At 38.2% G+C, this 27,908-nt stretch overlaps 1 protein-coding gene and 1 long non-coding RNA gene across 2 annotated transcripts in view; both read left to right on the plus strand.

The window, feature by feature from the left end:
* The window catches only part of LOC309625460 (cell death regulator Aven-like), a 187,029-nt gene that overhangs the window by 110,421 nt on the left and 48,700 nt on the right, over positions 1 to 27,908 (plus strand). The window lies entirely within an intron of this gene.
* On the plus strand, positions 5,080 to 9,842 carry LOC309625520. Its single transcript, XR_014242559.1, has 2 exons — positions 5,080 to 7,535; positions 7,593 to 9,842. It is a non-coding gene; the product is annotated as an uncharacterized lncRNA (long non-coding RNA).

The raw sequence follows: 27,908 nt of genomic DNA on the forward strand, positions 1-27,908 counted from the left end.
AACTTTCCTGGGTGACTAAGTTTAGCATTTTGGTGCCTCAGTGACTAACAGTCAACATAAAGACCTGGGAGGGAATAAAATGAGTATGGGAGGGCAGAATGCATCAAAGAGCAGGTAAGACGCAGGTGCTAAGACTGCTAAAACATGTGTGCTTTATATGCTGGGCATAATTGATTATTCTGGGTCGGGCATCCCATTCTGCACATCCATGGTCCTAAAGCTCCAACAAGAGCAAGTTTTCTCTCTCCCCCAATCAGCTGCTTCTTGGAGAGTGCTCTGCCCATTTTACTGTTCCTCATCATTCAGCTTCAAACTCCTGTACTGTCTATTAGTCCTCAAAATGCATTCTTCAGTCTAGGCTTGCCGGCCGCGTCACTCCCTACCTCGGATTCTCTCATGGCCACCTTTGCTGCCACCGTTACAGCCCTGCCCGCCTTGGTTGATCTCCTGCTTTCACCTTGCTGGCCTTCTGTCAAATTTGGGAACACCTCTCTTAGGTTTCTTTCATAACATGAGTTGTAAGACTACAGAGCTTTCCAGTTTTCTCACGGAGAGACTCACCTTTGAATTGACAGCGCTTGGTAAACAGTTTGTTCTTGTCTTTGTTGCAGTGGTTTATCATGAGTTTCATGGAATGTTTTTTTAATAGTAGTACCAGTGCATTATCAAATGGAGAGGACTTCCATTTTGACTAAGTGTTGAAGAGAACCACATCTTTAGCTTACAACTTTACTCGTTTGATGGTTGGAAGACTTTGGCCTGGATTAGCTCCTGCCTTGATACATTTCAGACCTTGATTCCACTCCACTACCCACAGACTTCATCACCAGGTCTGGAAGGACACACAGGGACGTTTGTGTGTATAGGGATTGCTGAAAGCTATCCCTGTACCAAGACGGTCAGCACTACAGAAGTGACTGCAAACCACATGCACCCGTCCCACTAAATCCCAGCTATGTCTCCAATTCAAATTCCCTTTATCCAAATCCCTCGAAGGCCCAAGGCCACGCCAAAGCTGCCCCACGCAAGGGAAAGTATGAAATCAGAGTAGAAAGAAAGAGTGCTCTTAACAGATTGCAGTTAAAATATCTTACTTTCGCAAATTCTACGAAAACATCCGACCGCATGAATATGTTCCTAGGCTTCCCAGGGCCTTGGAAGGAGCCTGTGCGAGTGAGGAGCCCCGAAGTATAACCTTCATTAGGTTTCTTGTAAACTGCCTCTGACCATTCTTCATCTTCTATGGTAGAGAAAGGTCTGAGTGCCCTATCTGACTATGGTTGGAGCAGTGCCTTTTAGAGTGTTATATATATATATATATAGTTGGCGCTAGAGAACTCATTGAAGTGAATTAGCTGCCAGTATACACAGCATTATTGGTAATAATGGTGGGTATTTAGTTAGCACCTTCCACCTGCTAGGCTCTGTCAGGAGCCCTTAACATATTATCTCGTTTAATCCTTAGGACAACACTACGAGTTAGGTGCCATTATAATTCTCAATTTAAAGAGGAGAAATCTGAGGCACGGAGACTTTAAATAACCTGCCACCACCAATAAATAGTAGAGCTGGGATTAAAGCTCAGGCTGCCCAGTCTGAGTCCTTCACCTACTGCACCGCGTCTCAATCCTGGTAGAGCTGCCATAATCCTGACCCAACGTAGAAGGTCAGTTTGTTCTTGTCTTTGTTGCAGTGGAACAAAGGAAACCTTCCAGTGTACTTAGATGGATGTCTTCTGTTTTTCCTGTTGTAAGAAAGCTGTGTAAAAGAGAAAGATTCATAGAAGAGAGGCTACAATAAAAGAAGTGATAAATTGCATTCCTAAGAAAATAGGAGTTCAGACTGTTTAGCCAGGGAGAGGGCAGTTATTGAAAAGCTGCTTAATTTTCCTGTGTTTTCTAAAGAAGTTCTTCTTTTCACATTTTTGATGTTGATAGTCAATATGTGCTTTACAGATACATATAGGTGACATATTTCTCCCACCCCCCCCATCTGAAAAGCTGTTTTTAAACTGATAATACAAATGAAAATGGTGTCTTGCAAAAACAACACATACAGGGTTGCTATAAAAACTATTGTCCAATATCTTCGTTTGCTGAAAAGGAATAATTAAAAAGAAATAGGTTAAATAATATAGGAGGAGTTTGATGAAACGCAAGAAACACTTTCTTAATGATGATATTAGACCACTGCACCAAAAAGAGGTATAGAATGTCAGTTTCTCAAGGTATATAAATATGATTAAGAGCTTTCCATTTCCAATATGCCAAGGGTTGAATTCTAGCTATGGTTTGGAAAACTTCCCTGTCACTTAAGAGAGATTTAGCACATCAACTAACTTTGCTATGGTACCTTTTTAGATAACAATCTCTTTTATTGTATACCTCATTCACTGCAGTCTTACTACTTTATAGTATTCGGCTCTCACCTGTGCTTATGTGCAGGAATCACCTTTAGGTATCTCATGCATTTAACAACCGCTAACCTACAGCCCTGTCTTAGAAGCCCTGCCTTACGGTTCCGATGGCCAGCAGTACGACTGCAGTGCTCCCACTGTAGTGACTGGAGCATGAGAGAAATTAATGGCAGTAGAATGATCCCACTCTTCTTTTACCCATCCCTTCAACCAAAGTGTCATAGATAGACATCAAAGACTTCCTTCTTTGTCAGTTTTATTATACCTTAGTCCTGTTGGGATCAGGTGAGCAGGCCTGGTTTTGCCTTAAAGGAAGGTATCAGAAGGGAGATTTGAAGGCAGCTTTCTCTCCATCCACTCTCGGCACTAATCATTTATCCTTCTGGGACTTTGTAAAAATTATATTGTTAGGTGGGATGGAGTGGTACTTTGTTTGGTAATTGTTTTAGGGAATCATCAGCAGGAAAGTCCAAGGGGCTTGTGTGAAGTAATCGCTGAGTTGCTTTATAAACCAGAAGATATGTAAAAGTTAACATAGTTGACTTCGAGTTTAATGAAGGATGAGTTTCAGTTCTAATTTTGACATGAACAATTAAATATTTTTTTTAAACAAGGTTTTTATACCATAGGGGTGTTTGTGATAAGGAGTTTAAAAAAGACATTTAATCACAGTTATATAATTTATGTTGCAAACATAACTTATAGCTTTTAAAATATAGTATTACATATTTTCTCTATTTAATTCAGAGTAGAAACAAATTGTTTCAATTATTTATTGCCTACCTCCTTCTTCAAACAATGCCAATAATTCTGGATCCATGATAACAGTGGAATGTTCTACAAGAGAAGCAGGAGCGTATTCTGAATGCTTACACCTGTATAACTTTAATGTTTCAAAATGCTTTGAAAAATTCCAGGAGCATATTCATTAAAATAGTAGAAGACAATCATAGTAAAAAATTTAAAATGATGCGCTATGAAAAACATAGTATGAGGTATGATTTAATGTAGTGGAAGATTCTCAGGAGATCCATCAGACTCTGCTGACTGGATTCTGGACAGTGCAGATGTAAAACGTTTCCATCATTGCAGAAAGTTCTTCTGGACAGCGCTGCCCTTGTGAGCTGTGTTAAATCTAACAGCCTCTCACTGACTACCTAATAATCCCGTACAGGTCTCTAGGGGTTTGAAAATGACCTCATCTCGTACTTTATGTAGAGCTGGCCCTCTGATCCGAACTCTTTTACCTGTCCTGCCTTCCTCTCAAAATTTGTGTCATACTTCCATGATCATTTTTGAACTTTTCCACATATTCACTCAGCTGTTTTCCCCCAAATAGAAGCACGCTTTGCTTCACTCTCTTTCCATTTGTCTAAATCCTACCTTATTTCAACTTTTTTTTAGGCTCAGTATGTGCTGCTTTATATTATTGAGCGGCTTTGTTACTTTTGAGAGGACAGGGGCCAGACTGTACCCCCAGTCCTCTGCATTCAGTAAGTGGTTGGTGGAGATGAAGATACTCTGCATAACAGGTGCACAAAGTACCACCTGAGGCCCAAATCTGGCCCATTGCCAGCTTTTGTAAATAAAGTTTTATTGGAACACAGCCACGCTCATTTATTTGCTTATTGCCTAAGAGTGCTTTTGCACTGTAGCAGTGAGGTAGTAGTTGCAGCAGAGACTATGTAACCCATAAAGCCTAAAATATTTACCATTTGTCCCTTTGCCAAAAAAGTTTGCTGATCTTCGCTCCACATTTGTAACATCGCAGGCTCTTACAATGTGGTAGTCACAGAATATCACTTAGTATGCCTAGGTGAAGTAACTGTGATTACTCTTCATTAATACATCTGCTTGACTGTTATTGTAAGGTTACATATAATGATCATTAACGTTATGGGAGTTAAACACATATTTCAGGGATAGAATGAATTCCCAAGTACTCATTCCTTCTATTGGTAAAACAGTGTTTGACTAAATCTTAAATTACTAATTCTTTCTTTCTGCCTAATAAGGATGTTTCATTGAAATGGAACAAAAGCATGGTAATTACCAAGCTTATATCCCCTTCTTTTCAGCATATCCCTTTTTAATGTAGTTTGCCTTAATCTTGTAAAAAACTTGCTAATTATTGTATAAAATTTGTATCTGTAAAATATGTGTTCTTAGGTTAACTCAGTGTAAGATTTATTTTAAATTGATATTTATTAAACATATATATGATACTGATTAGAATACCCATAAAGCAGATGTAAATTTAACATTCATTCATTCACTCATTTATTCCTAATGAAACTTTGAGCTTTGTACAGGGAATTGTGAATGTCCTTAGGATATGGTCACAGGACAAAAAAAAGGAGGAACATTTAAGTATCAAAAGTAAAGCAGAAAACAACATTTCATGAAATAAGCTGTTCAGAAGAGAAGGCCTCTGGGATAACACAGAGGATTCGATTGTCAAATCAGATTCGCAAGAATTAGATCTTACCTCCCATTAGGCTTTACTAATAATGTTTTAAGGATACAGGAGGTCCTGAGGCACCGCAAAGCATGATGAGGACCAGGACTGCCCCCTCCCGCCCCTGGCCACCGACTCCCCAGGTCCTCTCTGACTGTTGAGGATCCTCTGGTCCGCATTTAAGGTACCACATCTCTAAGCAATGCCTGTGGTGTGTTAGTACATTGTTTCCATTGGGAAGCATTTCTGTTTTGTACTCTGATGGTGACAAAACTTATGTGACATATTTTCCAAGGGAGTATACTCCATAAATTCAAAGATTCCAGATTTGTTAACCATAAGTGATCCTAGACAGATTAGGTATATCCTGCTAAAATGATTCCATAGATGAGGACTCTGCTGCTAATAAACATCATGAGATTTTTTTTGTTAAGAGCTCTGACACTAGTTGTTTACAAGAAGACCTGACCAGGTTAACTGCCCTCTTTCTTTCCTAGGGCATTTCCACACCCCAGTCCCTCCCAGCCTGCAAAGGGAGAAGATGACTTACAGGCTTGCTGCTAACCATTTCTTCCCAGTTTCTCTCCCTAGACTTTCCCTCCTCCCTCCTTGCCGCCCCTGCTCACATACAAACATTTGTGCTGTGGAAGCTGATAACAGACCTGAAAGAGGAGGCCAGATGATAAAGCCATGTCAGTCAGCGTGTGCCCTGAGTTTTTCTTTTGTTCTTTTTTCTTAACATTTATGGAGATTTGTGGATGTGCTTACATTTTGAGTATGATTCTTGTACCTGTATTTTCAGGATAGGAAGACAAATGAATCTTTCTCTCTGTCCTCACTATGTCATTGCTTTCTCACCATTTCTGCTGCCACTCTGTGGGCTGTAGTTTAAATATCTTCTCCCACCATTTTTAGGCGATGCAGTCTGGTCCCAACTTACCTTTCCAACTCTCTTGGTTTCCATTTTCCTAAAGAACCCTCCTGGCCAACGAGAGGGAACCACCTCTACCACCAACATGGTTCTCTCACGCCTGTGACTTCTGTTAAGTTCATTCTGCCACGAATGCCCCTTCTCACTGCAGCCTATCTGAGTTCCACTCCTCTCAATTCCAGATGACATCTCACCTGTCCTGCCAAACTGTTTCTGACTATCAGTTCACAGGAGGCTCTTTTCTGAAATACTAATTGTCACTCTTTGTGTCTGTCGCCTGGAACGCGCCTGTTTTCCTCCCTAATTAGTTTGCGAGCTCCTGAAGGATGGGCACTGTTTTATGTACATTAGGTATATAGGTACCGTACTGCAGAGGTTAGTCCGTGTCTATTAGGAGTTGCTCCATGGGTTGAGAGTATTTGAATAATAATAATAGTAATAACTTGTGGGCAGGGCCATACCTTTCAAGTTGGTGAGATACTTGTTTTCTTTGTTTTTCCATGTTTTGTGTTTGTTTTTGAAACTCGGGCCTGTCAGTCCTGCATGAGGACTGCACTACAGAGGCAGCAGGGTGGTAGGAGTGGAGGACTCTGTAGCCAGTACAAATCCCAGGGCCACCAGGATTGCTCGTGTCTGACCTTGAGCGAGTCGCATAATCTTCTATTCCTGAGTTTCCCCATCTGTAAAATGGGGCGATAATAGTACTTACCGCGTGTGGTAGCTGTGAAAGTTACGTGAGAAATGTGCGGAGAGTGTAGAACAGTGTCTGGCGTGCAGGGGAGCTTCTGCTGCCGCTTTTTGTTATTTTTTGTCCTTGTTGAGAAACGAAATGTAAGAGCCAACAGTTTTTCTTTAAATGTCCTAAAATAAGTCAATTGTTCATTGGTGGTTAAGAGGTCGTCAAGTTACTTGCAGAAGATGGTTATGCCTTCAAGAGATTTTGACCACATTTGAAGATGAATTCTGATGCCAGAGGAATTCGTGCTACCTAAACATAAGAAACTTCTCAGGGCACACTGATATCCAAAGCCACATTTTCTGTAGTGGATAGCCTGTCTGACTGGACAAGTTTACCCTTCATTAAGCTGTGAGGGCCCCAGAGGCTTAATGAGGTGGCAACAAGGAGAGTGCTGATGTTAGTCTATTTCTTGAAATGATAACTGACAGCTTCAAAAGAAGTGTACGTACAAAGTAAGATGCTGTAGGTTTTTTTTTTTTTTAATTTGAAAAAAGAGCTGGTGTAGAGAGTGATAAATAGGGGAAGGAAATCAACATGTGTAAATGGAATCCTTATTCACTAAGACAAGGAGAATTGGTAAGGAGTGGGGGCTATCTCAGAGCTTATAAAACGTAGTTGTCGTTCTCTAAGCTTTTAGGTATTAAGTAATAACTTTATAAGGGCAGAACATGATAAGGAGGGTGACAGAAGAAGATAGGGGCTATCAGATCAGCTAACTCAATGAGATTCTTCTGATTAGTCTTTCAAGAGCCAGATTTTAAGACTATGCCTGTTAAGAACAGGGGTGGCTATTAAATAGTGAGGTGGAATGTTACTTTGATATACTTATCAACTGAATACAGATTTAAATGATTAAAAGTAAAATACCATTTCCTATCAAATCACTGAATATAAATGAGATGATAATGTTCACTATTGATGAAGGTATAGTGTGAGAGGCATTCTGATTACATAGTTATTGGCAATGTAATTGATAGAACTGTTAGTTAAAGTATTTTATTGTTTATTTATAGTTTATTGTTTATTTTATTGTTTATTTATAGTTAAGTATTTTAATGTGTTTCTAGATATAAGAGGTTCTCCCTTTTAATAACTTTACTCTTCTGACTCTATAGTTAAGAAATAGAGTATCAGATAGAGATTTATGCATAAGAAAGTTAATTGAATCATCATTTATGATGAAAAAATGGGAAACCATCTGAATTTCCACCAATATTGCAATGGTTAAATTGTTTGATAACTATGAAAGGGAACATTATACAGCCATTAAATTTGGGCTGTAGAAGAATACGTGGTAACTTTGAACACATTTGTGACTTAATATTGATTTTAAATAGTGTACTTAGAATGTGTACAATTTATATAAAATTATAAACACGGAGCATGAATGGATGAAAATACAGTGAAGGGTTATCTCAGTATGGTGGAATAACAGGTAATTTTAGTTTTCTGTATATACTTTATTGAAATTAAAGAACCCTTGTTTTTACTTTTATTATTAGAAAAAATGTTATTAAAAAATGAATGGTTGTACTCTATTGTGGCCTGAGCACCCCCCATCATAGGGCTCTCTAATGGCACGTGTCAGTGTAAGCTAATAAATGCACTGTTTCACCAGCAATAAGTATAGCCTGGCACAAAACAGGTGTCCTATAAATGTTTCTTGATTTGAAATTAATCTCTAGGTAGATTAGACCTAATTACTTTGCCTCTGCCTGTTGGCAGCCTAAAGGAGTGAGAATCTTAATTGTCGAGAGTGTCACTTTTTTTAAAAACTGAAATTCAGTGGAAGGAATTTGGTCACAATAAGTGGTTGAAGCTAGACTTTGTAGAAAAGCATTAAAAATTATCAAGGGCAAATAAAAAGTTAGCTATTGAAAATTGAAAAAATGAGGAAGTATATTTAGAAACTTCATCATCAAACATTTATTGAGTGTCTTTTATGTACTTGCCACTGTGCTGGAGATCCAAAGACGAATCAGATGTGGCCCTTGCCCTCAAGCTCACAGTCCGCTGGTGAGGTAGACATACATACAGTGAGTCGTTAGGAAACCATGTGGTACGTCCAGTAGCAGAGGAAAGTCTAGACTGTTACAGTGAGCAGTAGAGGGGCGCTAATGCAGGCTGGAGTGGGCAAAAGGAACTCTTTCTGGAAGGTGATGATGAAAGTTGACGATGGTTACTCTTAAAATGCATAGGAGTGAGCTGGATGAAGGAGAAAAGGGGGTGGTCATTCCAGAGAGAAGGAACAGCAAAAAGCAAAAGCCAGGGCATGGAGGCAATGCACATCCCAGTATATTGCAGAGTGGAGGGGTGTGTGTACCCACTAGTGGCATATAAGGAGGCAGTAGGTAGTGGTTAGGGGTCAGGCTGATGAGGAAGGCAGGGAGCAGGTACCAGTACCCTCTTTGGAGTCCTGAAGGTCTTAGACTTTGTCTTCTGCGTAGTAGTTATTCAGGGGTTTTAAGCGGAGTGACAATGAGATTTGAAAATTAGGAAGACTCTCTGGTGGCATATATGGCATGTGCTTTAGAGGTACAAGACTTAAAGGCAGGAAGAGCACCCAGTTAATGGTCTTTGCAGGAGTGGACCTAGAACATGAGAGGAACAGGACCGGGAGAAGGGCAAAAACCAATAGGACAATTGATGAAACAGGAAAGAAAAATCTGGTATGTATGTTATAATACCAGTTTGTTAAAATTTTTTTCTGCATCCGTATGTATACAGAAACAAGACACACAGAAGATAACTGTAAGGACCTTATAAAGACTGTAATATCATTCATGTTAATAGTGACTCTTTTTAGGTAGTAGGAATTCAGGAGCCAATGCCTTTTTTCATTTTTTTTTTCCCAAGTATTTTGCTTTGAACATGGATTACTTTTTTAATCAGAAAAAAAAAAAGGCATGTCCTTTTAAAAGTAGTAGGAGAAAGATTAAAGAGAGTACTGGGATTAAGATACCCGTCAGATTTAGGGATGAGACTGCTGTAGAAAGGAATACCATAAAGTACTGACAAGAAAATAATAGGACCAAGTGAAGTAAGCCAGTCACAAAGAGACACATACCCACATGACCACCTATATGCGTAATCAAACCGATAGAGGCAGTAAGTAGAAATGGTTGTGGGAGCTGGGTGAGGGGGAAATGGGGAGTTGTTTAATGGGTATAGAGTTTTAGTTTTGCAAGACGAGAAAGTTCTGGAGGTTGGTTGCAGAACTATAGAACATACTTAACACTACTGAGCTGTAAATTTAAAAATGGTTAAGATGGTAAATTTTATGTGTATTTTACCACAATTAAAAAAAAAAAAAAAGTAGGACAAATCCTCATGTCATAGTTAATCTCTAGTGCCCTGTTGCCTAGGGAAGCAGGTAAGTCATGAATCCAAGGTTAGGGTTTTGCTGGACCAGCGTAGAAGGGAATAAGGAGTGCTGATGAGAGCAAACACACGTGGTCAATTAATTCTGGGGTAGGGGATGGACAGGGAAGAAATAAGAGGTTAGGAATGGCTCTTAAAGAGCAAGCATATTGAGAAGATGCCAAAGAGACAGGAGGTTGTAATCCGAGAATAGGAAATGGAAGTTTAAATGTATTCTGTGGAAGGGATACTTACATTCATTATAAATCCAATTCTCCTGTTAGATGGGAAGCTCCTTAGAGGTTGCTTGGAATTGTTCTTATTTGTACTTTGTAATAGTTGAGGGAATGAGACAAAATATGTAAATGTGCTCAGTAAAATGATCGGTTGAAGAATGTGTATATATTGAGTCTCCCATATTTGGAAGGAGCATCCCACACATAGAAAATGCCTTTTGCTTGCCCAGCTTTTCCTTGTGTGGTCTTATTCTGAGCCGCAGATCGCTGAGGTGTTCGCCAAGTAGGGCTCATCATTCATATGGTCCATTCCCGTACCCTTTTTGTTTTCTGTCTAAGGGCACTTGATAGTCCACTGAGATTTGGGAACAATTTTATGGATGTTAACTCCACCCTGTAGAGTCCGATTTAGTTGCTTTTGGGTGGGACCTGAGCATTTCTACCTTAAACGAGCTCCTTGGATGATTCTGAAATACATGAAAGTTACACACCTACTTTTTGAGAAACACCAATTTTGTCTTTCTAATGTTAGAATTACATTACTGTATTTGCCTTTGGTATATAATATGACCATTACCCAATGTTTTCAGACATTACTGAAGTTTGGAGTAGAGTCTGGAATTTATTTTCTTTCTCAGAAAATTTGTCAGCAAGATACTAATATGGATCTTTTTCTTAAAAACACAAACAAAAGCAGAGGCATGTGCTATTCATGTTTGATGAGAAGTCAACAGCATTAACCTCCATTAAAAAAAGGTAGATCAGTTTTCTCCACATTGAGGAAATTCTGTTTAGTCATTTGAAACCGTATAATTTATAAGAAAAAGTTTAATTATAAAAAAGCATGCTTTAATTTAAAAGACTGGGAAGCGATAACATGCTTCATTAAATTTTATAAAATGCTCTGTTTTTCTTTGACACAAATTTTAGCAATGTTCAATTTGTGTTGTCTCAATTATTTAATAAGCAAGATTTAGGAGTAGGTTGCTAGATTTATAACATCAGTTTGATTTTGAAAGTACATAGTGGGAGCTAAATTAGCTTAAATTTTATGGTCATTTAAAGGAATCTTCAAGAAGTTTTAAAAAGTTGATTAATCTTTTCCAGACCTGCCAATCGTTTCTGCTTTGCTTTTCTTAGATACATATAAGAATCTGCTTTTACATAAGAAAGCCTAAAGTGAAATATCTTATTTCTGTTTTGGTTGCATAATTTTATTATGGAATAAAACAGGTACAGAAGACTGCACAAAATAAATTTATAGCTTAAGCACAAGACAAATACCTTTGTGATCACCACCTGGGTCAAGAAATATCATTCGAACTTTTTGGCCAACCCAATAAAGCTTCGTACCCTAGGGGTCCTCCTTACACACAGCCCCATCATAGCCCAGTCCTTCCCTCTGTTTGTAACCACCATCCTGGTTTGTAGTAATGACTTCCTATGTTTTCAAAAAGTTTTATTACCCAAATGTAGCTCTAGACACTATAGTTTAGCTCATTAAAAAAAAAAAAAAAATTCATCTGTTTTAAAAAAATCTCTTAATGGATGGCAGCACTGTTCAGTAATGGGAGCCTCGTATGCAATTTAAAATTTTTTAGTAGCCACATTATAAAAAGTAGAAAGAAACAAATGCAATTAAGGTTAATAATATATTTTTTTAATTAGATATATCCAAAATATTATCATTTCAACATTTAATCAATGGAAAAATTACTGAGATATTACACACACACACCCCACACATATATATTTTGATGGGAGAGTACTAAACGTTTGAAATCTGGTGTGTGTTTTCTACTTATAGCACACCTCAGATTATCTTGGATTTTGCCATTTGGAAGCCCCTTTTAGCTGGCTGCTGTATGCTTGTGACATGCCCCATCATTTTGGGGGGTACTTTCTTACTTTCTGTCATTCAAGATGTTTCAAACTCATCTTGTACCTGCCCAGTCCCAATCCTGGAATTGGCCATTTATCTCAGGGGCCCTGGTTCCTTTCAGTGCTGATGGTTCTGAAGACCAAGATACGGTGCTACGTGTGTACATTGCTCCTGCGGTGCCTTTGCTAGGTGGTCAGAGGTAGGGAAAATACGAATATATATATGCATACGCACAGGAGTACACACACACATATGCATGAATATATCTCTACATATACTTTTTTTTAAACATCTTTATTAGAGTATAATTGCTTTACAATGGTGTGTTAGTTTCTGCTTTATAACAAAGTGAATCAGTTATACATATACATATGTCCCCATATCTCCTCCCTCTTGCGTCTCCCTCCCTCCCACCCTCCCTATCCCACCCCTGTAGGTGGTCACAAAGCACCGAGCTGATCTCCCTGTGCTATGTGGCTGCTTCCCACTAGCTATCTATTTTATGTTTGGTAGTGTATATATGTCCATGCCACTCTCTCACTATGTCCCAGCTTACCCTTCCCCCTCTCCATATACTCAAGTCCATTCTCTTACATATACATTTTTTTTTTTTTGTAGTCATGAATTCATACCAGTACTTCCAATTCTAATCTATTCCCACAAGATTCCTTCTTGCCTTTCCCTTCATATCTGTATGTTCCTTCTTTCACAGTGAGAACTCTGGCCCTCAGCAATATCAACCCATTTACTTATTTGCTCAATCTTATAATTCATCTAGCTAGTATAATTTCCAAACTGCTTCTCTCATTTTCCACTACAAAACCCAAAACCTCTAGAAAGAGATGGGGATTTATTTGCTGTTTTACCCCACAATTAATAGTATACAGTCTATATATACTACCAAAAAATAGATAGCTAGTGGGAAGCAGCCTCATAGCACAGGGAGATCAGTTCGGTGCTTTGTGACCACCTAGAGGGGTGGGATAGGGAGGGTGGGAGGGAGACGCAAGCGGGAGGGGATGTGGGGATATATGTATACTTACAGCTATTCACTTTGTTATAAAGCAGAAACTAACACACCGTTGTAAAGCAATTATACTCCAACAAAGATGTTAAGAAAAAAAAAAAAGAGTATACAGTCAAGTATGGTGTTTATATAAATTTCTTGTTTGTTTTTTTTTTGACCAAGTCGTGTGGCATGAGGGATCTTAGTTCTCTGGCAAGGGATCCAACCCATGCCCTCTGCATTGGGAGCATGGAGTCTTAAGCACTGGACCACCAGGGAAGTCCCAAATTTCTTTTCTTTTTTTTTTTTTTTTTTAATAAATATCTTGAGTTAGTTATTTCTCCCTTCCCTGCTCCTTCAGCGTGGTTATGATATTCATTTGAAATACAAAGGAGTATTTTTTTATTTCCTGTTTTAGGTGTTTCCTCTCGTACCCAACCATACTGATTCAGTTGTACGTATAACATTGCTAAGCTTCCAAAGGTTAAGACTTTACAAAGTACATCCAGAGATGTATCACTCCCTTCTATATCTCTTCCACCCTGCTTCCCCTACCCCTTGTGGATAACTTCCATCATTGTTTTCTAGTTTATCCTTCTTAGGTTTCATTTTATATGGATGGGCATATATATGCTTTCTTCATTTCCCCTTCCTTCTCACACACTGTGTCCATAATAGGCACATTGAAGAGACCGAAAGTAGATACATGTTTGCCTAGGGCTAGAGAGTCTGGGGGTAAATGAGGAGTGACTGCTGGTTCTTCCAGCAGTGAGGAAACAACAGTGGTTCTTCCTGGGATGATGAAAATGTTCTAAAATCGTGGTAGTGGTTGCACAACTCTAAAGGTACTGAAAGCCATTGTGCACTTTAAATGGGTGAGTTGTATGGCAATGTGAGTTATATCTCAATAAAGATGTTACTTTTTTCAAAGTAACAAGGTATATGGATTCTTTTTGCACTTTGCTTATTTTATATTCAACTGTATTTCCTGGAACTTACTTCACGTCCGTCAGTTCATAGAGATCTTTGCTTTGCTTTTTTAACTAGCTGCTTAGTACTCTGTTGTGTGTATATACAATAGTTTATTCAGCTATTCTCCTGTTCTTGGACATTTAGATGGTTTTTAATCTTTTTCAGTTATAAATGGTCCTGCAATGAATAATCATGTGTAAATACATCCTCACACTGTTGGGGGTTATCTTCAGGGTACGTTCCTCCTCGAAGTGGGATTACAGGATCAAAGGGAAAATGCATATGCAGTTAGAAGATAATGCCAGTTCTCCTCCATTCTGCATTCCCACAATGCAAAATGTGTCTCTCTTCCCATAATTTGCCAACAGAGTTTATTTCCAACTTTGCCAATATGATGGCTGGAAAATAGGATCTTACTGTGGTTCACATTTGCACTTCTCTTATCGTGGGTCAAGCTGAATGTCTTTTCATATTTTAAGGGCCATTTTTATATCTTTTTGTGAATTGTCTTTTCTTGTTTTTCTGTAGGATTTTTATTCATGTTCTTCCTCCATTTTAAAAAGCTCTTTGTTGTAAATCAACTATATACTTCAATAAAATTTTAAAAAGTAAAAAAAGTAAAAGCTCTTTGTATATTAGAGGTATTAACCCTTTATCTCTGTAGTATGTTACAAATGTTTTCTCCCAGTTTGTCTTTCAGTTTTGCTTATGCAAAAGTTTTTACGTAGTCAAATTATCAATCTTTTTTTTTTTTTTTGCATCTGGGTTTTAAATCATAGCAAGAAAGCCTTTCTCTATACTCACATTAAAGAGGAATTCACCTATAGTCTCTTCTAGTACTTGCTGAGTTTCATATTTTACATTTAGATCTCTGATGCATGTGGAGTTTATTCTTCTGTATGGTTTGAGGCATGGATCTAATTTTATCTTTTTCCAATAACTGTCCATTTGTACCAGTCCTGTTTATTAAAAGGGCTGTCTTTGCCTCTGTGGTTTGAGATACATCTCCCTCATATGGTAGAAATGGGTCTATTTCTGGACTTTCTGTTCCATTGGCATCTCTGTGTGCGTGTGCTAGGTACTGTTTTCATGAAAGAGGCTTTTTAATGTGTTTTAATATTTTTCATGGCTCTTCCTTTTCACTGTGTTCCTAGCTATTCTTGTATGTTTATTTTTACATTCGAGCTTTATAAAGAATGACTATAAAACTGCTGTGAAAGAGCTCATTGCTATCCTGGGGGGATTTCATTATATTGATACATTAACTTAAGGAGAACTGACATTTCACTCTTCCCCCTCCTCAAATGTAAGTACAATTCCATTCACCTCCTCCTCACTCTTTGTGCTGTTGTTTACTTCTACATAGGGCAATGACCCCCACCTTATAATGTTATTTTGCTTTAAGCATCAGTGGTCTTTTCAAGAAATTAAGAGAGGAGAAGAAAAATGGTCCTTTATATCTCCTCACATACTTACCATTTCCAGTACTCTTCAGCAGTGTCTGTAGGTCCCAGCGTCCATCTGGTACCCTTTGATGACGCTGAGATGTCCGTAGCAAGAGCAGGGGATAGCTTTTCACGCGTTCAAGTCTCCTTTTTGTTCTCAGAGTAGTGGGAGAGGACATTCCTGTCTTGTTTCTGATTTTATGGGAAAAGCACTCAAGATGCTACGGCTAATTATATTCTTGGTCGTTCTGTTATGACTCAGTGGGCTGCTTTTCAGGTTTATGGGAAACGTATAAAGTTCAATGACTTAGGGCGATTTGTACATGAGAGACCACTGCGTTAGGTCTCATCCCAGGCCCATTGCACTTGCCGCTTAGTGTGTTGTTAGTCATCCCACCATGAGGCTTAAGAAATACTGCAAGGCAATCTTAATATTAGATTGAGCAAAACATAATTATGAATGTAAATCTGCTGAAAGTCCCTTATGTTCTGTAATGTGCTGTACGGTCCCAAATTAATGATGTTTTGGTTGTCTCTTCTACCTTCTTCATTAATTGAACAACTGTAGTGTTGACTGTTTGGGAGTCAGTATTATTTGGCACCTGTGTGTATAATTTCTATTCTCTTTAAAACCAGTCAGTTTAAAAGCTGAACGTTTGGTTTCAGCCTTTGTTTAAAAGTAGGTGTAGCTGCTGTGTTTAAGTTAAAGCCTCTTTATATTATTTTTTCTCTTACGTCTTTTACACAATAATCTCTAAATAATATATGCAGGCTATATGAGTGTTATATTAATTTTTACTAATGAATTTTGGAAAGTTCTTGCCAAATATGGGTTCTAGTCACTGGCCTCTAGGGACTCAGTTTTTTCCCTTTGCCATCAATGCATCAATGTAGTATACATGAGTGTCTTGTGTCACCAGTCTGGGTGCGATGATTGATTTGGTCAATTAGCAGTGAAAGACAAGCTCCTCCCTTAAAAAGAGAACGCAGGAGAGCTAAGATCAGAACAGCAAAGCATTTCAAATGGGCAGAACATCAACTAAGGTGCCCTCTTTGAGAGGAGTTAGTTTACATGTTAATGGAAATCCATACTGGGAAATGTTTTATATTGTAGTTTTGCCCTTTTACCAAGAATTGTCCCTAACATTATAGATGATAATTTTGTGAGGAATCTCATTTGGATGCCCATATTAAATAACCTTTCCTATGAATATTTTACATTTCTTGTATTTAAACATTTTTTTTGTAAACCGAATTTTAATGGCTACTGTTCCATAATTGATAATTTAAAAATACTAAGCAAAAACTACCATATCATGTAGGATACCTTCCAACTATGGTCTGTTAGCGTGGTAAGTGGTGAACAAGGAGAGCACGTAGGGAGCACTAGTGTTGATTGTGCCTCTTCTGAAAGACATTCTGTGTTCTTTCACTTCAACTTGACAGTAGCTCTATGAAGTCGATAGGATTAAATCTTATTTTACAGTTGAGAAGGTTAAGAGAGATTAATTAACCTTGCTGAGGTCACAGAGCTGATGAGTTGTGGAGATGTGTTTTAGGCACATGTCTCTTTGATTTCCATTACTTTGTGCTGCTTCCAAAGATCCACAGATAATTTACATCATGCAGGGAATATATAGATGACACAAATCCTTCTTGAAGCCTGGAGTTCCTTCCTTTTCCTGTCTTCAAATATAGTTATTGGAAGATCCAATATAAAAATAGCTAACTGACTTGCATTTCACCCCTCTCTCTCTCTGTCTGTCTCTCTCTCTCCCCCTCCCCCTCGCCAATATATAACTGAGAAAAAGCAAGGGAACTATGTAAGTCACTAGCTAGTTGTCAGCCTCTTAGGAATGGGAAGTTTGCTAAGATGATTCTTAATTGCTATTTCATTTTTCTGTGTAATTTAGAACAAACGAGTTCCATCTTTTCATATTGCCAATTAGATGAATACACAATAGTTTTCAGTGTTTAAATAATATATGCTTTTATTTTCTGAGCTCTGTATTATCTATTGTGTATTGCTCTTTAACTGTCTCAGTTTATGGCTCAGATTATTTTAAAACCTTGGCCCTGGGAGTGCCTTAGATTTCAAATGCAACGCATGCTTTTAACAAAGGGTTATTCTCCCATTTGGTCTTGTTATACTGGATAAAACGTATACCTCTTTTTCCAGGCATTGCACTATTTCTAACAGTCATTTTGAATGAAAGGTGTGTAGTGCCCTGTGAAAGGCCATGTGAAATATTTGATCATTTAAATGTACTTCATCAAAGAGAAGAGGACACACAAAGCACAGATGAAAATGACAGCTAGTGACACTGTTGATTTTGTTGGGCATGTCGTTCCTGTGTCCCTCTCCTGTTCTTCACGAGGTGTCCAGCACTGGCTCTCATCTGCTGCCTTTATGGTGATATCTGGTCTGTGGAGAAAGCTTTCACCATGTATTTTGCTTGACCCCTAATATGGCATTGGCACAGAAGTGGTTTTGATGCTGAGAGTGGTGAAGAAAAGTGAGGGTGCTGGAGTTTGTCCCCAGAGGAATAAGGAACATTGATTTAACATCTATAAGTATTTTTGAGAGAGGATTTTAATGAATTGGATTCAGTGCAGTTTAGTTTTTGAAACTGTTCTCACTGCTTTATCTTCTCTCCCCTAATTCAGCGTTGAGTCACAGTGATTCATTTGTGTAAGGCTGCTTTTCTTCCAAAGAGCTTAAGGCACTTTAATATAGAATATTTACGATCTTGATATCTGCCCAGAAGTGGGCAAATGGAGAGTTGAAGTGATGACTAGTCGGCACTCGCCGTGGTACCGGTGTGTCCCCTGCCTCTTCGCTAGAGCTGCCTTCTCTTGGCTAGACTTCGGAAAACTGATTTCTTTTTAGGTCTGTCCTTATAGGAGTAAATGCGTTGGTCCACCTGTAGAATGTTCCTGTTATTCGAACCTCACCATTGTGTCTACTAGACAGATCTCCTCCTAGCAGAATGAGTAAGTCTCCCTTTGGTGAGTCGAGCATTTATGAGGTGCATTCGGTCACTTTAAAATCCTAGAGCAGAAATTCCGCTAGTGTCTGTGAGAGAGGAAGACTCTGACCAGCATCACTTTAGCCATGGGACAAGTAAATAGGCACCAATATGGGTGGCACGATCTTCAGGCCCCAGTAACTTCCATCCACTTTTTGCCTGGTTCTTAGAGCACCAGGCACAAAGCCTTGCAGATACTGGGTATGTATGTGGTACATGTTTTTGCTTTGTATTATTTTTGTTCTTCTTCTGATCTTTCCTGCGGGTGATTTCTAAACAGACAACTCAGTAGTCATCCGGCAAAGTTCCTAGCCAGCTCACAACTTCCCACCTTGTTTGTTTTTAATGCTCCCTGGAGCTCCCCGTTGACAGATCTCAGAGAAAGAGAAGGAAGGTGTATCTCCCACAGAGGCCAAGGGGACCCCTGAAAGAGACTCATTTTAACAAGCAGTACCTTGCTTACTAAGCACATGCTTTTAATGCTTAAAAAAGAAGAAGTCCTAAATAAATGCAAAGTTGTGGTGTTTATAATTTTATATACCTGTTACAGTAATTCAGTCATTCTAAAATTGTTTTGATTTTAAACATTTGAAAAAAAATACTTAGATGATTTTTAACTGGTAGCTTGATGGAGGTAGGAATATAACTGACACTTTTTAGCATCTAACCAAAATTCTTTCACTTATAAAGCTAAATTGCTAATTCCAAGGAACAATGTGCCGATGGTGCCTGCAATTAAGAAGCTCTCACCTTTGTAGATGACAATTTTGTGTCTTCCAGCAAGTGCTATTGTTAATGGGAAGAAAAGATTCCTGCTTTCTTGTTCAAACCTTGAACTAGTAACATATCATTATTCATTCACATTACTGTTAGTGCATTGATTTAGTGTAAAATCATTTTACAATCACAAATGGGCAAATAGTTTATTTACATGAGAGCTGTTACTACCCCCTCACCCTGCACATTTTACTTTTGTCTTTTTCTCTGAATTGCCAGCCTGTTACCTAGCTTTCTTCCTCTCTCTAAAGTAGAAGGCACAAAATGTCTTCTTTGTGCCCGGGTGTGGAAGTAAAGATGTTTCTGCTGTATGCCTTCCTGAGAAACCTGGGATTTTGCAAAATCACACACTAAATTAATAGGGCTTAAAAGGGACAAATTAAGGGTAGGAGCTGGCCACTCAGAATTTACGCAAGTTTGTGACCAGATGACTGACTGACTCAAGCACAGAAAAAATAACTAGTGCTTAGGGAGATCATTTGAGGGACAGCCCAGGCAGGCAGCTCATAGTGGTGGGAGGCTGCTGCAGGGGATATTAAGAATGTACGAAAACACGTTAGTCTCTGCAGCATCTTCAGAACTCAGCAAGCGTCGTGTGAGGGACGTTGGTCACGCTTCAGATCTCCAGCTTTGTCACTCTAGACCTATGTGACTGCTCCCATCTCAGCTGGCTTTTCTTCCCCAGCAGTAGTTCTCTGCATGAGCTGGGACTCGGACCTCCTGGAGTTTTGTCCATTAACTGGATTCTTTGTCTTTTAAAAAAATTGATTTGTACACAATAGCCAATATATGGAAACAGCCTAAATGACCTTTGATGGATGAATGGATAAAACATGTGCTATATACATACAATGGAATATTATTTGGCCTTGAAAAGGAAGGAAATTCTGACACATACATACTACAACATGGAGGAACCTTGAGGACATGCTGAGTGAAATAAGCCAGTCACAAAAAAGGACATATATGAGTCCATGTACATGAGGTACTCAGAGGAGTCATATTCATAGAGACAAAAAGTAGAATGGTGGTTGCCAGGGGCTGGGGGGAGGCGGGAATGGGGCTTATTGTTTAATGGGTACAGAGTTTTCGTGTGGGAGGAGAAAAAAGTTCTGGACATGGATGGTGGCCATGGTTGTGTAACAATGTGAACGTACCTAATACCATTGAACTGTACACTTAAAATTTACCATTTTCATTGTTTTTTATGCTGTATCTGTTTTACCACGAAAATTTCTTAAACATTTATTTGTAAAGTGTACGTTGTAGTAGATGAATAGTCTTTTATCTGTTGTGTTGCAAATATTTCTCTTATGTTGTGATTTGTCTTCTGACTTGATGGCTTCTGGCTATACAGACGCTTTACATTTTATGGAGTCATAGACATTTTGTATTGTGTTTATAAAGGTCATCTTCACTCCTGAGGTTATAAAAGTATAATAAGTTTTACCCACGTTTTTTTCTAACACTTTCACCTTTTAAAAATCTTTAAATCTTTGCTCTGTAGAGTTTATTTTGGTGTTGGGAATTTAGTGGTTTAGGACAGTACAGCGAGGATATTTCTAGTGCTTTATTATTTTCAAGGATTATTAGGACTTGAGGGAAACAGCCTTTGCTCTCTGTTTGATTCTTACACACTGCTGAATTTTGATTTGTATACGGCTGTCGGAACGGAGAGGTGAGGGGAGTGAAAACCACATGGCAACACGAAATCTGTGTTTCCAGGGTGACTACTTATGAGAACATTTAGAGGACATTTATAAATTATGAGGACATTTAGAACATGCGGGCCTAAAGCAAGGTGACATTTCATTCGTTCTGGATGGACTGACTTAGCAAAAAAAAAATTTTTTTTTAATGTGTGGAAAAACATGGAGCAGAGGGTTGACAATGTCCCTTAAGAACCAATGTCTCATTCAAAAAGCATAAACCAGTTTGGAAGCAAAATAACCTTCGTACCTCAGGCTTTCTTTCCTACGAGATACCCCTTAACATTCCCAGAGCCTGTTTTAATAGCCGGCCTCAGATGGCTGCCCTTGATACAATGCAGTGTCTGAGTGGGTAGGAAAGTGGATGGCCTCCAGTTCCAGCATTTGAAGACTCAGTTGTAAGTAGAGACTGGCTAATCTAGTGCCTCGTAGGTGTCAGCAGGGGACTGGAGTTGGGTGAGCAGGGACATAACCTGGTGATGCCTGGAATACTGTAATACTAGGCCAGAGGTGGTCCAGATGCTGATGGGGAAGACGTTCCAAATCCATCATCATTTTTCTTTTCATTCATGGTTTGGTGGGAAAAGCTGTGGACCATCAACTAGAAGAACTTGGACCGAATTCCTGTTCTATTATTAACTGGTTGCTTTGGAAAGTCAATGTGGGCCTCATTTTGTTTTTCAATTTTATTTTATTATTTTTTTAATACAGCAGGTTCTTATTAGTTATCTATTTTACACATATTAGTGTATATATGTCAATCCCAATCTCCCAATTCATCACACCTACCCCCCCCCCCCATCCGCTTTCCCCCCTTGGTGTCCATATGTTTGTTCTCTACATCTGTGTCTCTGTTTCTGCTTTGCAGACTGGTTCATCTGTGCCATTTTTCTAGATTCCACATATATGTGTTAATATACAATATTTGTTTTTCTCTGACTTACTTCACTCTGTATGACAGTCTCTAGGTCCATCCATGTCTCTACAAATGACCCAGTTTCGTTCCTTTTTATGGCTGAGTAATATTCCATTGTATATATGTACCACATCTTCTTTATCCATTTGTTGGTGGGCATTTAGGTTGCTTCCATGACCTGGCTATTGTAAATAGTGCTGCAATGAACATTGGGGTGCATGTGTCTTTTTGAATTATGGTTTTCTCAGGGTATATGCCCAGTAGTGGATTGCTGGGTCATATGGTAATTCTATTTTTAGTTCTTTAAGGAACCTCTATAGTGTTCTCCATAGTGGCTGTATCAATTTACAGTCCCACCAACAGTGCAAGAGGGTTCCCTTTTCTCCACACCCTCTCCAGCACTTGTTGTTTGTAGATTTTCTGATGATGCCCATTCTAACCGGTGTGAGGTGATACCACATTGTAGTTTTGATTGGCATTTCTTAATTAGTGATGTTGAGCAGCTTTTCATGTGCTTCTTGGCCATCAGTATGTCTTCTTTGGAAAAATGTCTATTTAGGTCTTCTGCCCATTATTTGATTGGGTTGTTTGTTTGTTTTTAACATCTTTATTGGAGTATAATTGCTTTACAATGGTGTGTTAGTTTCTGCTTTATAACATAGTGAATCAGCTACACATATACATTTATCACCATATCTCCTCCCTCTTGTGTTTCCCTCCCACCCTCCCTATCCCACCCCTCTAGGTGGTCACAAAGCACCGGGCTGATCTCCCTGTGCTATGCGGCTGCTTCCCACTAGCTATCTATTTTACATTTGGTAGTATATGTAAGTCCATGCCACTCTCTCACTTTGTCCCAGTTTACCCTTCCCCCTCCCTGTGTCCTCAAGTCCATTCTCTACATCTGTGTCTTTATTCCTGTCCTGCCCCTAGGTTCTTCATAACCATTTAATTAATTTATTTATTTTCAGATTCCATATATATGTGTTAGCATACGGTATTTGTTTTTCTCTTTCTGACTTTCACTCTGTATGACAGTCTCTAGGTCCATCCACCTCACTACAAATAACTCAATTTCGTTTCTTTTTATGGCTGAGTAATATTCCACTGTATATATGTGCCACGTCTTCTTTATCCATTCATCTGATGATGGACACTTAGGTTGCTTCTGTGTCCGGGCTATTGTAAATAGAGCTGCAATGAACATTGTGGTACATGACTTTTTTTTTTTTTTTTTCACACACACACACACACACACACACACACACACACACACACACACTGTATTTTATTTTTATAAGAGATAAATAGACTGACACCGAGCATTGTACATGGATGACCACAACAAAAGCAACAATAATTGCAATTACCAAACACGAAACACACCCATACTATGTCATAATATTGACATTCAGTCCGGTAATCCTCCACTGTTAACAGCTCCTTTACTTTGCAGTGAAAATTGATTTGTATATTCTTTGCCTCTGAGTCCTTGTGGGATTTTTTTTTTTAATTCAAACATAAAGTCACAAAAATTATACTCATCCTCATCAGTTCACTCAGTCCCATGTAATTACTTTTTTTTTTCATCTTGATCTTTTGTTAGCACTTTTATGAGTTCATCAGTTTTTCATTAGAGTTCTGAAAATGCTTCTTCATTCAGTTCAGCAGTACAGTCAGTTACCAGAAACCTGCACTTGTCAGAGACATGACTCTTTTTGAATTATGGTTTTCTCAGGGTATATGCCCAGTAGTGGGATTGCTGGGTTGTATGGTAGTTCTATTTTTAGTTTTTGAAGGAAACTCCATACTGTTCTCCATAGTGCGTGTATCAATTTACATTTCCACCAACAGTGCAAGAGGGTTCCCTTTTCTCCGTACCTTCTCCAGCATTTATTGTTTGTACATTTTTTGATGATGGCCATTCTGACTGGTGTGAGGTGATACCTAATTGTAGTTTTGATTTGCATTTCTCTAATGATTAGTGATGTTGAGCATTCTTTCATGTGTTTGTTGGCAATCTGTGTATCATCTTTGGAGAAATGTCTATTTAGGTCTTCTGCCCATTTTTGGATTGGGTTGTTTGTTTTTTTGATATTCAGCTGCAAGAGCTGCTTGTAAATTTTGGAGATTAATCCTTTGTCAGCTGCTTCATTTGCAAATATTTTCTCCCATTCTGAGGGTTGTCTTTTCGTCTTGTGTATGGTTTCCTTTGCTGTGCAAAAGCTTTGAAGTTTCATTCAGTCCCATTTGTTTATTTCTGTTTTTATTTCCAATTCTCTAGGAGATGGGTCAAAAAGGGTCTTGCTGTGATTTATGTCATAAAGTGTTCTGCCTATGTTTTCCTCTAAGAATTTTATAGTATCTGGCCTTACATTTAGGTCTTTAATCCATTTTGACTTTACTTTTGTGTATGGTCTTAGGAAGTGTTCTAATTTCATTCTTTTATGTGTAGCTGTCCAGTTTTCCCAGCACCACTTATTGAAGAGACTGTCTTTTCTCCATTGTATATTCTTGCCTCCTTTATCAAAAATAAGGTGACCATATGTGCGTGGGTTTATCTCTGGGCTTTCTATCCTGTTCCATTGATCTATAGTTCTGTTTTTGTGCCAGTACCATATTGTCTTGATTACTGTAGCTGTGTACTATAGTCTGAAGTCAGGGAGCCTGATTCCTCCAGCTCCATTTTTCTTTCTCAATATTGCTTTGGCTATTCGGGGTCTTTTGTGTTTCCATACAAATTGTGAAATTTCTTGTTCTAGTTCTGTGAAAAATGCCATTGGTAGTTTGATAGGGATTGCACTGAATCTGTAGATTGCTTAGGGAAGTATAGTCATTTTCACAATGTTGATTCTTCCAATCCAAGAACATGGTCTATCTCTCCATCTGTTGGTATCATCTTTAATTTCTTTCATCAGTGTCTTATAATTTTCTGCATACAGGTCTTTTGTCTCCTTAGGTAGGTTTACTCCTAGGTATTTTATACTTTTTGTTGCAATGGTAAATGGGAGTCTTTCCTTAATCTCTCTTTCAGATTTTTCATCATTAGTATATAGGAATGCAAGAGATTTCTGTGCATTAATTTTGTATCCTGCTACTTTACCAAATTCATTGATTAGCTCTAGTAGTTTTCTGGTAGCATCTTTAGGATTCTCTGTGTATACTATCATGTCATCTGCAAACAGTGACAGCTTTACTTCTTCTTTTCTGATTTGGATTCCTTTTATTTCTTTTTCTTCTCTGATTGTTGTGGCTAAAACTTCCAAAACTATGTTGAATAATAGTGGTGAGAGTGGGCAACCTTGTCCTGTTCCTGATCTTAGTGGAAATGGTTTCAGTTTATCACCATTGAGAACGATGTTGACTGTGCCTTTGTCATATATGACCTTTATTATGTTGAGGTAAGTTCCCTCTATGCCTACTTTCTGGAGAGTTTTTATCCTAAATGGGTGTTGAATTTTGTCAAAACCTTTTTCTGCATCTATTGAGATGATCATATGGTTTTTCTCCTTCAATTTGTTAATATGGTGTATCACATTGATTGATTTGCATATATTGAAAAATCCTTGCATTCCTGTGATAAACTCCACTTGATCATGGTGTGTGAACCTTTTAATGTGCTGTTGGATTCTGTTTGCTAGTATTTTGTTGAGGATTTTTGCATCTACGTTCATCAGTCATATTGGCCTATAGTTTTCTTTTTTGGGGCATCTTTGTCTGGTTTTGGTATCAGGGTGATGGTGGCCTCGTAGAATGAGTTGGGGAGTGTTCCTTCTTCTGCTCTATTTTGCAAGAGTTTGAGAAGGATTGGGTGTTAGCGCTTCTCTAAATGTTTGATAGAATTCACCTTTGAAGTCATCTGGTCCTGGGCTTTTGTTTGTTGGAAGATTTTTTATCACAGTCTCAACTTCAGTGCTTGTGATTGGTCTGTTTATATTTTCTATTTCTTCATGGTTTAGACTCGGAAGGTTGTGCTTTTCTAAGAATTTGTCCATTTCTACCAGGTTGTCCATTTTATTGGCACATAGTTGCTTGTAGTAATCTCTCATGATCCTTTGTATTTCTGCAGTGTCCGTTGTTACTGCTCCTTTTTCATTTCTAATTCTATTGATTTGAGTCTTCTCCCTTTTCTCTTGATGAGTCTGGCTAATGGTTTATCAATTTTGTTTATCTTCTCAAAGAACCAGCTTTTAGTTTTATTGATCTTTGCTATTGTTTCCTTCATTTCTTTTTCATTTATTTCTGCTCTGATCTTTATGATTTCTCTCCTTCTGCTAACTTTGGGTTTTTTTGGGTTCTTCTTTCTCTAATTGCTTTAGGTATAAGGTTAGGTTGTTTATTTGAGATGTTTCTTGGGGTAGGATTGTATTGCTATAAACTTCCCTCTTAGAACTGCTTTTGCTGCATCCCATAGGTTTTGGGTCATTGTGTTTTCATTGTCATTTGTTTCTAGGTATTTTTTTATTTCCTCTTTGATTTCTTCAGTCATCTCTTGGTTGTTAAGTAGTGTATTGTTTAGCCTCCATGTGTTTGTATTTTTTTCAGATTTTTTCCTGTAATTGATATCTAGTCTCATAGCGTTGTGGTCAGAAAAGATACTTGATACAATTTCAATTTTCTTAAACTTACCAAGGCTTGATTTATGTCCCAAGATATGATCTTTCCTGGAGAATGTTCCATGAGCACTTGAGAAGAAAGTGTATTCTGTTGTTTTTGGATGGAATGTCCTATAAATATCAATTAAGTCCATCTTGTTTGATGTATCATTTGAAGCTTGTGTTTCCTTATTTCTTTGGATGGTCTGTCCATTGGTGAAAGTGGGGTGTTAAAATCCCCTACTATGATTGTGTTACTGTCGATTTCCCCTTTTATGGTGTTAGCATTTGCCTTATATATTGAGGTGCTCCTATGTTGGGTGCATAAATACTTACAATTGTTATATCTTCTTCTTGGATTGATCCCTTGATCATTATGTAGTATCCTGTCTTGTCTCTTATAATCTTCTTTATTTTAAAGTCTATTTTGTCTGATATGAGAATTGCTGCTCCAGCTTTCTTTTGATTTTCATTTACATGCAATATCTTTTTCCATCCCCTCATTTTCAGTCTGTATGTGTCCCTAGGTCTGACGTGGGTATCTTCTTGACAGCATATATACGGGTCTTGTTTTTGTATCCATTCAACCAGTCTATGTCTTTTGGTTGGAGCATTTAATCCATTCACATTTAAGGTAATTATTGATATGTATGTTCCTGTTACCATTTTCTTAATTGTTTTGGGTTTGTTTCTGTAGGTCCTTTTCTTCTCTTGTGTTTCCCACTTAGAGAAACTCCTTTAGGATTTGTTGTAGAGCTGGTTTGATGGTGCTGAATTCCCCTAGCTTTTGCTTGTCTGTAAAGCTTTTGATTTCTCTTTCGAATCTGAATGAGATCCTTGCCGGGTAGAGTAATCTTGGTTGTAGGTTCTTCCCTTTCATCACTTTAAATATATCGTGCCACTCCCTTCTGGCTTGTAGAGTTTCTGCTGAGAAATCAGCTGTTAACCTTATGGGAGTTCCCTTGTATGCTATTTGTCCTTTTTCCCTTGTTGCTTTTAATAATTTTTCTTTGTCTTTAATTTTTGTCAATTTGATTACTATGTGTCTCAGTGTTTTTCTCCTTGGGTTTATCCTGCCTGGGACTCTCTGTGCTTCCTGGACTTGGGTGGCTATTTCCTTTCTCATGTTAGGAAGTTTTTGACTATAATCCCGGCTTCTTTTTTTCTCTCTCTCTCCTCCTTCTGGGACCTCTATAATGTGTATGTTGGTGTGTTTAATGTTGTTCCAGAGGTCTCTTAGGCAGTCTTCATTTCTTTTTTTTTTTTTTTTTCTTCTATCTGTGGCAGTGAATTCCACCATTTTGTCTTCCAGGTCACTTATCCGTTCTTCTCCCTCAGTCATTCTGCTATTGATTCCTTCTAGTGTATTTTTCATTTCAGTTATTGTATTGTTCATTTCTGTTTGTTTGTTTTTTAAATTATTCTAGGTGTTTGTTC

Source organism: Balaenoptera borealis (assembly GCF_965194805.1).
Source record: "Balaenoptera borealis genome assembly, chromosome: 3".
Classification (NCBI taxonomy): domain Eukaryota; kingdom Metazoa; phylum Chordata; class Mammalia; order Artiodactyla; family Balaenopteridae; genus Balaenoptera; species Balaenoptera borealis.